Source organism: Oncorhynchus kisutch, linkage group LG12 (assembly GCF_002021735.2).
Source record: "Oncorhynchus kisutch isolate 150728-3 linkage group LG12, Okis_V2, whole genome shotgun sequence".
NCBI lineage: Eukaryota > Metazoa > Chordata > Actinopteri > Salmoniformes > Salmonidae > Oncorhynchus > Oncorhynchus kisutch.
In genome coordinates, this window is record NC_034185.2 from 49,461,431 (window position 1) to 49,475,193 (window position 13,763).

A 13,763-nucleotide genomic window follows, 5' to 3' on the forward strand; every position below is an offset into this window, starting at 1 on the left:
ATATGAATGGCTGACAAACAAAGGTCCGTGGTGAAAATTGTAATCATCAAAATGGCTCCATCCATGGTCATTTAAAACAGGGTCGCTCCTAATTTTAAGGGTTCCTACACAAGGACTTCATTACACATTCATCATTCTAACATTATACATTCATGACAGTAGCCTACTTCAGTATTTCATAACTACTCTCGTTCCAGGTGACCAAATGAGGGTGGCTCATTTCATTAATGCTTTTGTCAACAAATGCATACCGATAATTGCAGTAGTAGTGACATTGATGTACAAAAATATTAGTTCCTCATAATAGTGGTTTGGAGAAAAACAGTGATTTGAGAAAATCCTTTTACAACCGTCTTCTCCGATTCCATATAGTGCGACGGACCACGGTTAAATTTAGGCCTGTCGCTGGCTGTCTGTAATTACAAACTGTGGAGTGGACATTGAAGAAACCAGTCATTTTGGTGTCCAGTTTAAAGTAATGTCTTCTCTTTACAGTAATACTCCATTGGACACACTAGTGACACTCCGGTTTCTTGCAGGTTACCCTGCGGTAGATGTCCTACAGTATGCATGCATACAGACAGACAGACACACACTCCCCAGGTACACCTCAGCATGCCTTCGCCCTGGCAGGTGCTCGCTGTGTGGCGACTCTGAATGCCTTTGGCACACACTCCCGTTCCTGCTACACAACCCCCTCACCCTCTGTCACTCTCTCCTTCCCTCCCTCCTTCCCACCCTTGTTCCACTCGTCTTATGCTGGTCCCTCGACCCTTTCATCCTTCCAGACCTAAAGGTTGTGCTTCATCAGTTGTGAATGTTAAAGTGATTAATTTAGCAGCCAAATGGATCTTGTTGCTGCTGGGCAAATGAGATTAGGCTGTAGAGTCCAGTCAAAGTGTGTGTGTGTGTGTGTGTGTGTGTGTGTGTGTGAGAGAGAGAGTTTGCGTGTGTCTGTGTGTGTTTAAAATTCAGTTTCAATATTTTATCATAGTCTACCCTCACCCATCTCTGTCACATGCCAACACTAGGGGGCAGTGCCACCTCATAGATACTGTATGTACTAACCACTAAGGTCAGTGCTATCTGAGTTCCTTGGGATGTCCCTACCCTAAACCCTAACCTTAAGCCTTACCCTTACCTTAACCATAACCATAACCAGGTCTTACCTACCCCTCACCTTAACCATTTTACAATTCTACTTCAATGGGGTAGGGATGTCTCAAATCAAATGTATTTATATAGCCCTTCGTACATCAGCTGATATCTCAAAGTGCTGTACAGAAACCCAGCCTAAAACCCCAAACAGCAAGCAATGCAGGTGTAGAAGCACGGTGGCTAGGAAAAACTCCCTAGAAAGGCCAAAACCTAGGAAGAAACCTAAAGAGGAACCAGGCTATGTGGGGTGGCCAGTCCTCTTCTGGCTGTGCCGGGTGGAGATTATAACAGAACATGGCCAAGATGTTCAAATGTTCATAAATGACCAGCATGGTCGAATAATAATAAGGCAGAAAAGTTGAAACTGGAGCAGCAGTACGGCCAGGTGGACTGGGGACAGCAAGGAGTCACCATGTCAGGTAGTCCTGGGGCATGGTCCTAGGGCTCAGGTCCTCCGAGAGAGAGAAAGAAAGAGAGAAGGAGAGAATTAGAGAACGCACACTTAGATTCACACAGGACACCGAATAGGACAGGAGAAGTACTCCAGATATAACAAACTGACCCTAGCCCCCCAACACATAAACTACTGCAGCATGAGGCTGAGGCTGGAGGGGTCAGGAGACACTGTGGTGTGGCCCCATCCGAGGACACCCCCGGACAGGGCCAAACAGGAAGGATATAACCCCACCCACTTTGCCAAAGCACAGCCCCCACACCACTAGAGGGATATCTTCAACCACCAACTTACCATCCTGAGACAAGGCTGAGTATAGCCCACAAAGATCTCCGCCATGGCACAACCCAAGGGGGGGCGCCAACCCAGACAGGATGACCACATCAGTGAATCAACCCACTCAGGTGACGCACCCCTTCCAGGGACGGCATGAGAGAGCCCCAGTAAGCCAGTGACTCAGCCCCTGTAATAGGGTTAGAGGCAGAGAATCCCAGTGGAAAGAGGGGAACCGGCCAGGCAGAGACAGCAAGGGCGGTTCATTGCTCCAGAGCCTTTCCGTTCACCTTCCCACTCCTGGGCCAGACTACACTCAATCATATGACCCACTGAAGAGATGAGTCTTCAGTAAAGACTTAAAGGTTGAGACCGAGTTTGCGTCTCTGACCATAAAAATGGAGCTCTATAGGAGAAAGCCCTGCCTCCAGCTGTTTGCTTAGAAATTCTAGGGACAATTAGGAGGCCTGCGTCTTGTGACCGTAGCGTACGTGTAGGTATGTACGGCAGGACCAAATCAGAGAGATAGGTAGGAGCAAGCCCATGTAATGCTTTGTAGGTTAGCAGTAAAACCTTGAAATCAGCCTTTGCTTTGACAGGAAGCCAGTGTAGAGAGGCTAGCACTGGAGTAATATGATCCAATTTTGGGGTTCTAGTCAGGATTCTAGCAGCCGTATTTAGCACTAACTGAAGTTTATTTAGTGCTTTATCCGGGTAGCCGGAAAGTAGAGCATTGCAGTAGTCTAACCTAGAAGTGACAAAAGCATGGATTAATTTTTCTGCATCATTTTTGGACAGAAAGTTTCTGATTTTTGCAATGTTACGTAGATGGAAAAAAGCTGTCCTTGAAATGGTCTTGATATGTTCTTCAAAAGAGAGATCAGGGTCCAGAGTAACGCCGAGGTCCTTCACAGTTTTATTTGAGACGACTGTACAACCATTAAGATTAATTGTCAGATTCAATAGAAGATCTCTTTGTTTCTTGGGACCGAGAACAAGCATCTCTGTTTTGTCCGAGATTAAAAGTAGAACGTTTGCAGCCATCCACTTCCTTATGTCTGAAACACATTTTGGGAATTCACCATGTTTCATTGAAATGTACAGCTGTGTGTCATCCGCATAGCAGTGAAAGTTAACATTATGTTTTCGAATAACATCCCCAAGAGGTAAAATATATAGTGAAAACAATAGTGGTCCTAAAACGGAACCTTGAGGAACACCGAAATTTACAGTTGATTTGTCAGAGGACAAACCATTCACAGAGACAAACTGATATCTTTCCGACAGATAAGATCTAAACCAGGCCAGAACTTGTCCGTGTAGACCAATTTGGGTTTCCAATCTCTCCAAAAGAATGTGGTGATCGATGGTATCAAAAGCAGCACTAAGGTCTAGGAGCACGAGGACAGATGCAGAGCCTTGGTCCGATGCCATTAAAATGTAATTTACCACCTTCACAAGTGCCGTCTCAGTGCTATGATTGGGTCTAAAACCAGACTGAAGCATTTCGTATACATTGTTTGTCTTGAGGAAGGCAGTGAGTTGCTGCGCAACAGCCTTTCCTAACATTTTTGAGAGGAATGGAAGATTCGATATAGGCCGATAGTTTTTTATATTTTCTGGGTCAAGGTTTGGCTTTTTCAAGAGAGGCTTTATTACTGCCACTTTTAGTGAGTTTGGTACACATCCGGTGGATAGAGAGCCGTTTATTATGTTCAACATAGGAGGGCCAAGCACAGGAAGCAGCTCTTTCAGTAGTTTACTTGGAATAGGGTCCAGTATGCAGCTTGAAGGTTTAGAGGCCATGATTATTTTCATCATTGTGTCAAGAGATATAGTACTAAAACACATGAGCGTCTCTCTTGATCCTAGGTCCTGGCAGAGTTGTGCAGACTCAGGACAACTGAGCTTTGAAGGAATACGCAGATTTAAAGAGGAGTCCGTTATTTGTAATCTTTTCCTCAAAGAAGTTCATGAATTTATCACTGCTAAAGTGAAAGTCATCCTCTCTTGGGGAATGCTGCTTTTTAGTTAGCTTTGCGACAGTATCAAAAAGGAATTTCGGATTGTTCTTATTTTCCTCAATTAAGTTAGAAAAATAGGATGATCGAGCAGCAGTAAGGGCTCTTCGGTACTGCACGGTACTGTCTTTCCAAGCTAGTCGGAAGACTTCCAGTTTGGTGTGGCGCCATTTCCGTTCCAATTTTCTGGAAGCTTGCTTCAGAGCTCGGGTATTTTCTGTGTACCAGGGAGCTAGTTTCTTATGAGAAATGTTTTTAGTTTTTAGGGGTGCAACTGCATCTAGGGTATTGCGCAAGGTTAAATTGAGTTCCTCAGTTAGGTGGTTAACAGATTTTTGTCCTCTGGCGTCCTTGGGTAGACAGAGGGAATCTGGAAGGACATCAAGGAATCTTAGTGTTGTCTGTGCTATAAATTATAGCATGACTTTTGATGGGTCTGAGCAGATTATTTGTTGCAATTGCAAACGTAATAAAATGGTGGTCCGATAGTCCAGGATTATGAGGAAAAACATTAAGATCCACAACATTTATTCCATGGGACAAAACTAGGTCCAGAGTATGATTGTGACAGTGAGTGGGTCCAAAGACATGTTGGACAAAACCCACTCAAGGATCCAGGATTGCAGAGACCTAACCACCACCAGCCCAAGCCAAGTGAAATTGCTCATGCACAGTGATTCATGTTGCCAGGCTGCCACAGAGTGTGCCACTGAGAATTAGGTAGCATTCCAAAGTAAATCATACTGAAATGTATTTGGGCTATGCATATCTGAATGTGTAATTCAGAGGAACATCGTTATATTTCAAGGAAATCTTATATGGCTTGTGATTGGAATGTTGTGGAGCGTATGTAGAGGGTGCAGGACCAGCCACCTGGAAAGAGAGGAACTGGTTTAAAAAGCACACATGCATTGCTTGCTGTTTGGGGTTTTAGGCTGGGTTTCTGTACAGCACTTTGAGATATCAGCTGATGTACGAAGGGCTATATAAATAAATTTGATTTGATTTGATTTGATATTCATTGAGGCCATTTTCAATGGCATAGGTACAGGTTGTAGGTGGTGAATAGAGTTTGTCTACTGCTGATTGTTATGAAAGCCACACAATCTGATTGTTCAGTTGAGGGTCCTGCTGTGATTATATATTGCAGTGTGGTAAGTTACTTCGACCTCATACAAAATAACTAACAGGTCTACATCAATTATTGTCTACATCCTATGGACATCCTTAAGGTTTTGAGAAAAATACTGTGTAGGGTTGTGTTCAGAAGGGTATACTGCAGCAAAAGGTTTTGCAAAGGAATTTATGATCCTCCAATCAAACAGTCCTCCACTGTGGAAGGCCCTGCAATCACAAGCTTTCATTGTGTGTGTGTTAGGGTTGAATATTTTCCAACAAATCTTTGAGCCTGATGATCCATACATTAAATATGTTTTATGAGCCCTTCACTAACAACATTTAATGAGCCCAAGCCCCAAAAAGCCCAAATAATTGTGCCTTTATCCAATACATATATGATATAGGCTACTGCACATTTTGCATGACAGAAAAACATAAAAGCCCATAGATGTAGCTTGCTCTACGCTCTCTTTGGTATATAAATTAAACTTGCTCCAGTGGGCTAATCTTTTTGAGTGTGGACTGTTTACTCTACAGTACTGTATTATACTGTATTATGTGGACTGTATTACTGTACTTTACTGTACTGTATTATACAGTATTATGTGGACTGTATTACTGTACTGTATTATAGTGTATTACGTGGACTGGAATCACGCACATCGTTCAAACCATGATAAAAACAGAAGAGAACATGCAATTCTGGTGCAGCACATGCAGCCTACAAAGTTACAAGTATAGGCTAGCGAACTTGATTTTAATTTTGAAATATAACAGGGCCTTTCATAATATTTCCCCTAATGTTATTAGCCTATCTCCTTTGTTTCTTCCTCCCTTTCAACAGTTAGGCTAAATGAAATAAGTGAATCATTCTCATGACATCCTTGAATAATATAATGTAAGGTAAGAATTAGATGCAGAAGGCTTTCACTTCTCTACACAAAGATTGAATGGTTATGGGTCTGAATAAATAAACTGCTATAGCCTACCGCCATTGTGTTCACTTTTCTTTCAAACTACCCTTTGAGTTCTATTGGCTGCTGTAAAAAAATAGCCTATTGGTATAAGAAACGCAGCAAAAATAAACAAGGTCCAGCAAGCTATTCTAGTCTAGCTTTTCCTGCATGGGGCTCCAACAGCTTAGGAGCATTTTCTTAAGGAGAGGCCAGCGAAGCACAGGTGCTTGCGTATTGTGCAATAGACAGCGGCTATAAGTTAGAAGCTTATTATGCATAACCCGTTATTAATTAGCTAAATATAAGGCTAATACGGTATTGAATGTATTACCTGAAAAGGGTAGGCTAGGACATCTACAGTATATATAGGTCTATATATCAATCTAGAACAGGATTATTTATTTTGAATGGAGTTGATGCGTGCACTGATTTAAAGCAATGATTTTCGAGTGACGGACAATAAAAGAAAAATAAACTATCTTTACAATTAAACAACAAGGTGACCGCCGAAAGCCAGGGGAATATTGGTAGATAAGACTCGCATTCGGTCTTTACATTACTGCAGAATAGACCATGCTGCAGCAAATGTAGGCCTACCTGTCAAAAGAACAAAAAGTTACCGTGAGATGATAGGTCTACATGTCTTGTGAACTGTGCTCCATACTGAGATGGGTCTGTCCCCACCCTGAGTGTTGATTCATCGGGCGGTGGAGAAGCCAGATTTAGACATTGCATATAATTTAACAGTTCCATTTCACGCTATGCTGCTCATATAAATAATTTATACAAATTTACCGGTTTCTCGCAGTTATTTATCCCTGGAAAAGGGAGTGGTTTTGGACGGTAAAATCCCGGTAAATCTCAGTAACCGGGTTCCCGCTATTCAACCCTAGTGTGTGTTGCATGCATATACATGTGTGTGTGTGTGTGTGTGTGTGTGCAAACCTGGCGTGAAGTGAAGATACACTGAATGATTAACAGTATGTCAGTCTCATAGCAGCTGGAACATGATTCACATCTCTCTGCATTATAGATGTATGGGGAGGTTTAAAAATACACAGGTTGGTGAATAATTCAGCCCCTCCCTCTCACTCTGAGTGATTTTATCCTGAAATGTTTGTTTGTGTCCCAAATTCCCTATGTAATTAAAAAAAAAAATTGACCACTTTTTCCTCCCCAATTTCGTGGTATCCAATTGGTAGTTACAGTCTTGTCTCATCACTGCAACTCCCATACGGACTCGGGAGAGGCGAAGGCCGAGAGCCGTGCGTCCTCCGAAACACAACCCAGCCCAGCCAAGCCGCACTGCTTCTTGACACCAGACTCACTCTACACGGAAGCCAGCCGCAACAATGAGTCGGAGGAAACACTGTACATCATACACCGTGTCAGCATGCATTGTGCCCGGCCCACCACAGGAGGCGCTAGTATGCAACAGGAAACCAAACCCTCCCCTAACTCGGACGACGCTGGGTCAATTGTGCGCCGCCCCATGGGTCTCCCGGTCACGGCCGGCTGCGACAGAGCCTGGAGTCAAGCACTGCGATGCAATACCTTAGACCAATGCGCCACTCGGGAGGCCCTAGTGCACTACTTTTGACCAGGGGCCATAGGGCTCTGGTCAAAAGTAGAGCACAATAAAAGGCTTAGGGTGTATGGGAGTTGCAGAATCTGGAAAAAGCAAAGGCTTTTAATTCTTGTGAAACATATGGACAAGGGCATGTCAAATTGGGGGTCAAATGAAGCTGAGTCTGTATTTGTAAGAAATTAAGGCATATATACATGTTTCAACCAATTTCCATCCTAAAAATTAGGAATACGCAAAGACTTTGATTTCTTGTTAAACAGGGTCAACCAGAAAACAGGGTCAACCAGTCTAAAAAGGTATTAGAAACACATCAAAAGACAATAATGTTTATGTAAAGAACCCTGGCAACTAATATTAACACTCTGATATATAATTTAAAAGAAATTAATCTGTCTTCTGTAAGTTTAAGAAACATTGCTTTGTGCCTTGAAATTCCATTACCAAAACTCCACACATCTTTAAGATGTACAGTGGGGCAAAAAAGTATTTAGTCAGCCACCAATTGTGGAAGTTCTCCCACTTAAAAAGATGAGAGAGGCCTGTAATTTTCATCATAGGTACACTTAGGACACTTCAACTATGACAGACAAAATGACAAAATAAAATCCAGAAAATCATAGGATTTTTAATGAATTTATTTGCAAATTATGGTGGAAAATAAGTATTTGGTCACCTACAAACAAGCAGGATTTCTGGCTCTCACAGAACTGTAACTTCTTCTTTAAGAGGCTCCTCTGTCCTCCACTCGTTACCTGCATTAATGGCACCTGTTTGAACTTGTTATCAGTATAAAAGACACCTGTCCACAACCTCAAACACTCTACTACTGTACTTTACTGTACTGCACTCTAGTCTAATGTTTTCTACTGTACTCTACTCTACTGAGCTCTACTGTGCTGTACTTTGATGTCCAAATGTATGAAATACAGACTATACAGTCTATAATTGTTTTCACATTTGGTATGGTCTGGACCAACCAAATTGGGTCTTGTTTGGTGGCGGAGCTCATTAAAATAATAGCCATTGTGTAGAATAATACCCAAGTATGCAAGGGAGGATATTGCATAGTTCTACCTTGGTGTACCTATTTCATGAAGAGAATAACGTTCATATCCATAATCATGCACTTACAGTTTGAAGTTTACATACACTTAGGTTGGAGTCATTAAAACTTGTTTTTCAACCACTCCACAAATTTCTTGTTAAACTGTAGTTTTGGCAAGTCGGTTAGGACATCTACTCTGTGCATGACACAAGTAATTTTTCCAACAATTGTTCACAGACAGATTATTTCACTGAAAATTCAATGCATCACAATTCCAGTGGGTCAGAAGTTTACATACACTAAGTTGACTGTGCCTCTAAACAGCTTGGAAAATTCCAGAAAATTATGCCATGGCTTTAGAAGCTTCTGATAGGCTAATTGACATAATTTGAGTCAATTGGAGGTGTACCCGGGGATGTATTAAAGGCATACCTTCAAACTCAGTGCCTCTTTCCTTGACATCATGGCAAAATCAAAAGAAATCAGCCAAGACCTCAGAAAGAAAATTGTAGACCTCCACAAGTCTGTTTCATCCTTGGGAGCATATTCCAAATGCCTGAAGGTACCATGTTCATCTGTACAAAAAATAGTAAGCAAGTATAAACACCATGGGACCACACAGCCGTCATACCGTTCAGGAAGGAGACGCGTTCTGTCTCATAGAGATTAACGTACTTTGGTGCGAAAAGTGCAAATCAATCCCAGAACAACAGCAAAGGACCTTGTGAAGATACTGGAGGAAACAGGTACAAAAGTATCTATATCCACAGTAAAATGAGTCCTATATCGACATAACATGAAAGGCCGCTCAGCATGGAAGAAGCCACTGCACATGGGGGCAAAGATCATACGTTTTTGGAGAAATGTCCTCTGGTCTGATGAAACAAACAGAACTGTTTGGCCATAATGACCATTGTTATGTTTGGAGGACAAAGGGGGAGGCTTGCAAGCCAAAGAACACCATCCCAACCGTGAAGCACGGGGGTGGCAGCATCATGTTGGGGGGGTGCTTTGCTGCAGGAGGGACTGGTGCACTTCACAAAATAGATTGCATCATGAGGAAAGACAATTATGTGGATATATTGAAGCAACATCTCAAGACATCAGTCAGGAAGTTAAAGCTTGGTCGCAAATGGGTCTTCCAAATGGACAATGACCCCAGCATACTTCCAAAGTTGTGACAAAATTACTTAAGGACAACAAAGTTAAGGTATTGGAGTGGCCATCACAAAGTCCTGACCTCAATCCTATAGAAAAGGTGTGGGCAGAACTGAAAAAGCATGTGCGAGCAAGGAGACCTACAAACTTGACTCAGTTACACCAGCTCTGTCAGGAGGAATGGGCCAAAATTCTCAGAACTTATTGTGGGAAGCTTGTTGAAGGCTATCCAAAACATTTGACCCAAATTAAACAATTTAAATGTAATGCTACCAAATATTAATTGAGTGTATGTAAACTTCTGACCCACTGGGAATGTGATGGAAAAATTAAAGCTGAAATAAATAATTCTCTCTACTATTATTCTGATATTTCACATTCTTAAAATAAATTGGTGATCCTAACTGACCGAAGACAGGGACTTTTTACTAGGATTAAATGTCAGGACTTGTGAGAAACTGAGTTTAAATGTATTTGGCTAAGGTGTATGTAAACTTCTGACTTCAACTGTATGTGTAGTACAGATCAGGGACCCACAATGTAAATCCCTTACCATAGTTTTGTTACCAGGTGTAAATACACATATCCTGAGGCTGCATTTATTGTAGTTGGGGATTTCAACAAGGCTAATCCCTAAAAAAAATGTGCCTATCGAATGTGCGACCCGGGCCGGCAAAATCCTGAATCATTGTTATTCTAACTTCCGCGACGCAAACAAAGCCCTCCTTTCTGCAAATCTGACCACGACTCCATTTAGTTGTTTCCAGCCTATAGACAGAAAATAAAACAGGAAGCTTCCACTCTCAGGTCTGTTCAACGCTGGTCCGACCAATCTGATTCCACGCTCCAAGATTGCTTCGATTATGTGGACTGGGATATGTTCCGGATAGCGTCAAACAACAACATTGATGTATACGCTGATTCGGTGAGCGAGTTTATTAGCAAGTGCATTGGTGATGTTGTACCCACAACGAGTATTAAAACCTTCCCCAACCAGAAACAGTGGATTGATGGCAGCATTCGTGCAAAACTGAAAGCGCGAACAGTGGCAAGGCGACCGGAAACATGACCGAATACAAACAGTGTAGCTATTCCCTCCGCAAGGCAATCAAACAAGCTAAGAGTCAGTGTAGAGACAAAGTAGAGTCGCAATTCAACGTTCCCAGACAACTAAACAAATTCTTTGCTCGCTTTGAGGACAATACAGTGCCACTGACACGGCCCGCACCAAAACCTGCGGACTCTCCTTCACTGCAGCCGATGTGAGTAAAACATTTAAACTTGTTAACCCTCGCAAGGCTGCAAGCCCAGATGGCATCCCCAGCCGAGTCCTCAGAGAATGCGCAGACCAGCTGGCTGGTGTGTTTACGGACATATTCAATCAATCCTTATCCCAGTCTGCTGTTCCCACATGCTTCAAGAGGGCCACCATTGTTCCCAAGAAAGCTAAGGTAACTGAGCTAAATGACTACCGCCCCGCATCACTCACTTCTGTCATCATTAAGTGCTTTGAGAGACTAGTCAAGGACCATATCACCTCCACCCTACCTGACACCCTAGACCCACTCCAATTTGCTTACCGCCCCAATAGGTCCACAGACGACGCAACCGCAACCACACTGCACAAGGCCCTAACCCATCTGGACAAGAGGAAGACCTATGTGAGAATGCTGTTCATCGACTACAGCTCAGCATTTAACACCATAGTACCCTCCAAACTCGTCATTAAGCTCGAGACCCTGGGTCTCGACCCCGCCCTGTGCAACTGGGTACTGGACTTCCTGACGGGCCGCCCCCAGGTTGTGAGGGTAGGTAACAACATTTCCACCCCACTGATCCTCAACACTGGGGCCCCACAAGGGTGCGTTCTGAGCCCTCTCCTGTACTCCCTGTTCACCCACAACTGCGTGGCCATGCACGCTTCCAACTCAATCATCAAGTTTGCAGACGGCACTACAGTAGGCTTGATTACCAACAACGATGAGACGGTCTACAGGGAGTAGGTGAGGGCCCTCGGAGTGTGGTGTCAGGAAAATAACCTCACACTCAACGTCAACAAAACCAAGGAGATGATCGTGGACTTCAGGAAACAGCAGAGGGAGCACCCCCTATCCACATCGACGGGACAGTAGTGGAGAGGGTAGCCTCCTCATGAGGCTGAAGAAGTTCGGCTTGTCACCAAAAGCACTCACAAACTTTTACAGGTGCACAATCGAGAGCATCCTGTCGGGCTGTATCACCGCCTGGTATGGCAACTGCTCCGCCCACAACCGTAAGGCTCTCCAGAAGGTAGTGAGGTCTGCACAACGCATCACCGGGGGCAAACTACCTGCCCTCCAGGACACCTACACCACCCGATGTCACAGGAAGGCCATAAAGATCCTCAAGGACAACAACCACCCGAGACACTGCCTGTTCACCCCGCTATCATCCAGAAGGCGAGGTCAGTACATGTGCATCAAAGCAGGGACCGAGAGACTGAAAAACAGCTTCTATCTCAAGGCCATCAGACTGTTAAACAGCCACCACTAACATTGAGTGGCTGCTGCCAACATACTGACTCAACTCCAGTCACTTTAATAATAGAAAATTGATGTAAGAAATGTATCACTAGCCACTTTAAACAATGCCACTTCATATAATGTTTACATACCCTACATTACTCATCTCATATGTATATACTGTACTCGATACCATCTACTGCATCTTGCCTATACCATTCTGTACCATCCCTCATTCATATATCTTTATGTACATATTCTTTATCCCTTTACACTTGTGTGTATAAGGTAGTTGTTGTGGAATTGTTAGGTTAGATTACTCGTTGGTTATTACTGCATTGTCGGAACTAGAAGCACAAGCATTTCGCTACACCATGTGTATGTGACCAATAACATTTGATTTGACACCGTCCAATCAATGGGCTTTGGTCTTGTATTGTGATGCTATGGAGTCAATATGGAAAATAACAGTTAGTATATTCTGGCATTATGATGAATATCCTTTGCATTCTCCCAAGGTTGATTTTTTTTTGACAATTGAAATGTTGAAGTAAGGTTCTTGACGACAGCTTCAATTATTTTCATTTTACATTCCTGTGACCGAGCACCTCTTTAGCAGTCCAGGAAATATCTGAAATCCTGGCTAGTGTCAGTACACTACAACTATAAAGATAGATTAGACAATTGTTAAGCTCCACAGTTCTCAGAACAGAGAATTGTCTTATCAAATCCTCATGTCAGAAGCATTTTCTGCAATTAGTCGATGAAATAGTAGTGTAGCATCACATCCACTATTCAAAACAAATTACAGAGAGGTACTGCATTGCAAATGCATTATTCATCCCATTCTGAATCAGACACACAGCTAGGAGGTAGGTAGGCTCATTTGTATTTCTCTCTGCTGCATTTGAGATGATGCGAACATCCACTCTCACTCTAAATGTCAACATTCTAGAAACCAAAAAGCATATCTGAGACAACCGAAGTGTTTAAATACTCGGGTTAAGAAACTCTTTCGATCTGATCTTAGATCACTTTTGATTCTGAAGTTGTATTCTGAGAGGAGAGCTGCCGAGAATGGGTTGGAAAGAGAGATATAGAGAGAAGGAAAGAGAGAAAGAGGGAAGGAGAGAGAGAGACAGAGAGAGAGAAAGCAAAGAGAGGAAATGGTGGGGAGTGAGAGGCAAGAAGGAAGACTAGGAAAAGGGAGATGGAGCGAGAGTGGGGGGAGGGGGTATTGGGAGAGGGAGTGAGATTGGGAATGAGAGGAGAAAGCGGAGAGGAAGAGAGTATAAGCCTTCTGCAAAATAAATAGTCTACTTCAAACAAAGACAACAGAGAGGATGTGCTGTGAAAGGTAAATGGTGTGAAGGAGATCCAATCTGAAATAATTTGGTGTCAATGGGATTCAGTGAGTCTAATGTTTGGCTGTGTGAACCCTTTGCTTTGGACAAAACGCAATAGTGGTGTTATATGGACAGTACATGATG